This window comes from Rhinopithecus bieti, unplaced genomic scaffold (assembly GCF_001698545.2).
Source record: "Rhinopithecus bieti isolate Rb0 unplaced genomic scaffold, ASM169854v2 scaffold_14225, whole genome shotgun sequence".
In the NCBI taxonomy this organism is placed as follows: domain Eukaryota; kingdom Metazoa; phylum Chordata; class Mammalia; order Primates; family Cercopithecidae; genus Rhinopithecus; species Rhinopithecus bieti.
Genome location: NW_016807704.1, coordinates 250,702 through 254,845, shown reverse-complemented (window position 1 = coordinate 254,845; position 4,144 = coordinate 250,702). Strand labels below are relative to the sequence as shown.

The 4,144-nt window shown below is 45.4% G+C and overlaps 1 pseudogene across 1 annotated transcript; it reads left to right on the top strand.

The window, feature by feature from the left end:
- Nucleotides 1-3,315: 3,315 nt before the first annotated feature.
- LOC108536530 (EF-hand calcium-binding domain-containing protein 14 pseudogene) lies at nucleotides 3,316-4,140 on the top strand (annotated as a pseudogene). The gene has a single exon (XR_001887544.1). The product of XR_001887544.1 is annotated as an EF-hand calcium-binding domain-containing protein 14 pseudogene (transcript).
- Nucleotides 4,141-4,144: the final 4 nt, after the last annotated feature.

Sequence of the window (4,144 nt, the reverse complement as noted above, 5' to 3'; positions counted from 1 at the left end):
AGACATGTTTTCATTCTTTGTATGGTATTCCATGGTACATAGATACCACATTTTCTTTACCCGATCCTTCGTTGAGGACACTTAGGCTGATTCCACATTTTTGTTATTGTGAATAGTTCTGTGATAAAATATGAGTGCAAGTATCTTTTTGATATAATTTTTTTTCCCTTTGGGTACATACCGAGTAGTAGGATTGCTGGATCAAATGGTAATTCTATTATTAGTTCTTTGAGAAATCTCCATACTGTCTTCCATAAAGGTTGAACTAATTTACATTCCCACCAACAGTGTATAAGCATTCCCTTCATTCCTTTTCTCCACATCCTTGCCAATATCTGTTGTTTTTTTCTTTATTTTTTACTTTATTTTTGGAAACAGTGTTTCCCTCTGTCATCCAGGCTGGAATATGGTGGCGCGATTATAACTGTCTGCAGCCTCAAACTCCTGGGCTCAAGCAATCCTCCCAGGATCATCTCAGCCTCCTGAGTAGCTGGGACTACAGGCATGTGGTTTTAATTTGCATTTCTCTAATAATTAAGGAAACATTGACTTTGAAGACTTTTTTTTATCCTCTGGTAAAATGTTATTTGAAAAGACAATGCTTATAGGTATAATTTTGTATTGTTGGTCATGTAAGAATTGATTAGCCACTTGAACTCTCAAAGTACGAAGTGAGAAAGTCAGTCTTTTAAATGTGGAAGTTATTTTTTGAATGATCTCTGAGACCCCTTTTAATGGCATGGGAACTTAAATGTATGTTGTGTATGTGTGCATCCATGCATGTGTGTCAGGATGGGTTTCACATCTGAACTTTGCCATCCAAATATGCTTACACATATCCTCATGGTATTGTTGTTCATGGGTGATGAACAATGTGGATACTTTGTAGCTTCTTTTTTACTTTTTAAAAAATAGTCTTATTGGCCAGGTGCGGTGGCACCTGTAATCCAAGCACTCTGAGAGGCCAAGGCGGGCACATCACGAGGTCAAGAGATCAAGATCACCCTGGCCAACACGGTGAAACCCCGTCTCTACTAAAAATACAAAAATTAGCTGGGCTTGGTGGTGCATGCCTGTAGTCCCAGTTACTCAGGAGGCAGAGGCTGAGGCAGGAGAATCACTTGTACCCAGGAGGCAGAGGTTGCAGTGAGCTGGGATCGTGCCACTGCACTCTGGCTTAGCAACAGAGCGAGATTCAGTGTCAAAAAAAAAAAAAAAAAATAGTCGTAGTCTTATTACATGCTCTGATTGGTACTTACGTCCACATAGGACAAGCTCTACTATTGTAATTAACCCTGAAATCTAAGTGGTTTAAAATCACAAGGAGGCCGGGCACAGTGGCTCACGCCTCTAATGCCAACACTTTGAGAGGCTGAGGCAGGTGAATCACCTGAGGTCAGGAGTTCAAGACCAGCCTGGCCAATGTGGCCATACCCCATCTCTACTAAATAATACAAAAATTAGCCCGGCTTGGTGGTGGGTGCCTATAATCCAAGCCACTTTGGAGGCTGAGGCAGGAGAATCACTTGAACCTGGGAGGCAGAGGTTGCAGTGAGCCAAGATCACACCATTGCACTACAGCCTGGACGACAGAGCAAGATTCCATCTCAAAAAAAAAAAAAAATCACAAGGTGTTTGTTTCCTATCACAGTCTTAGTGGGTCAGTCATCTCTCTTCCATGGGTCTCCTTCAAGCAGTGACTTAAATTTCTAGGCTCCTTCTATCTGTGAGGTCACCATCCTAAAACCATGACCTTTGGGTCACTGTGGAAGGGGAAGGAAATTGAGGCAATCGCACAGTGGTGGAAGGGGGAAGGGAATGGAAATAGTATATATTATTCCGCATTCTATTGTCTGGGATTCAGTGACATTCCCCAACACAGTTGCAGAAGAGGCTGGGAAATGTAGAAATCTGGTATACCTAAGGAAAATGAAATGGAGTTTGGTGAACACATAGCATTGTCTCTGCCTCAGTGGAAAGGCAACTTCTTGGACAGAAAAGTGAAGAGGTACAAACTACAACTATGTTGTGACTAGCTACAGTTTCATACAAAATGTAAAATGTCCCTAATTCAGTATGTACTCTCCCTCTTCTACATAAGGGATTATTAGGGCTTAGCAGCTTCCAGATTGCAGTAGATCTAGTCTTAGAGCCAGTGGTCAAAGGAGAATGGGATTACTAAATTGTCTTCATAGTCCAATAATTGAATGGCACCCAGGTATTACTTCTATGGATTCTTAATGTTTTACCCTTATCTTCAAGAATTCGTAGATCATCTTCCTGTATCCTCAGTGCATGTTAAGATTACTAAACTTGGCCAAGCACGGTGGCTCATGTCTATAATCCCAGCACTTTGGGAGGCCAAGGTGGGTGGATCACTTGAGGCCAGAAGTTCAAGACCAGCTTTGCCAAAATGGTGAAACTCCATCTCTATTAGAAGACCCAATCAAAAAAAATATTTGCTGGACCTGGTGACTCCCACCTGTAATCCCAGCTACTCGGGAGGTCAAGGCATAAGAATCACTTCAGGGGCTGGAGCGATGGCCTGGGTCTGGAGCCCGCCGTGTCCCCAAGGCCCAGACAGCGGGCCAGAGGTCTAGCAGGCACAGTACTGGCTTCTCTCAGGCTGACCCTTTGAGCCGGGCTCCGGATATTCCTCGGCCTCGGGCCTCCTTCACGTTCAGGATGGAGGCCAGAGAACGGTGATCATCACACACCCCATCCGGCTTCCTGGGCCGGGCATTTCCTCTGCGGCCAAGCAGTGTTAGGATTGTAGCTGCTGGGAGTCCCCTCCTGCCGCCACCTGTCCTGCCAGGAAGGGACTGACGCGTTTCCACGTTCTTGCTCTGCACCTCCCCACTCTCTTCCCATTCAAGAACAAGTTTCTCTTCCTTCCCCATTGGAAATCCTCCCCCGGAGGTCCAAAACACCTATTTTAAGGGTGTCCTTCCTCAGCTCCTGGAGCACCCTTAGAAGTATTGCCTACTTATCCGGGCTGAGAATCCTTCATTTTTGAGTTGGCTTTGTTTCCGCACTTTGGAAGATAAAAGTCCCTTTCCACCCTCTACTAACACTCTGTGCCCAAGGCCTTATCCTTTGGAGTCACCAGCTCCTTGGCCATTTCTATGTGATTTCCCCCACCCATCTGAGTTCCAGTTTCCTCTGGGCTCCAATCTCCAGTCCCTGGAGGATCTGGTCAGTCCCACCCCTAGGTGGGAGTGACTAGGGGGCTCTGGCCCAGGATCCCCAACCCTGGAAGGCAGCTCCAAGGCAGGAAGAGAATTGGGCATTAGGTGGGAACCTGGCAGCTTAGGAGTCAGGGCTCCACTCACCCCACACGAAAAGATGAAAAAGCGCAAAGAGCTCAATGCATTGATTGGTTTGGCTGGGGACAGCCGGAGAAAGAAGCCCAAGAAAGGCCCAAGCAGTCACCGCCTGCTTTGCACTGAGCCTCCTAACTTAGACTCTGAGTCCAGCTCCGAAGAGGAAGAGGAATTTGGTGTGTTTGGAAATCGCTCTCGCTTTGCCAAGGGAGACTATTTACGATGCTGCAAGATCTGTTATCCGCTCTGTGGTTTTGTCATCCTTGCTGCCTGTGTTGTGGCCTGTGTTGGCTCGGTGTGGATGCAGGTTGCTCTCAAGGAGGATCTGGAAGCCCTCAAGGAAAAATTTCGAACAATGGAGTCTAATCAGAAAAGCTCATTCCAAGAAATCCCCAAACTTAGTGAAGAACTACTCAGCAAGCAAAAACAACTTGAGAAGATTGAATCTGGAGAGATGGGTTTGAACAAAGTCTGGATAAACATCACAGAAAAGAATAAGCAGATTTCTCTGTTGACTTCTGCAGTGAACTACCTCAAAGCCAATATTAAGTCAGCTGCAGACTTGATTAGCCTGCCTACCACTGTAGAGGGACTTCAGAAGAGCATAGCTTCCATTGGCAATACTTTAAACAGTGTCCATCTTGCTTTGGAAGCACTACAGAAAACTGTGGGTGAACACAAGAAAACGATGGAATTACTGCAGAGTGATATGAATCAGCACTTCTTGAAGGAGACTCCTGGAAGCAACCAGATCATTCCATCACCTTCAACCACATCAGAACTTGACAATAAAACCCATAGTGAGAATTTGAAACAGATGA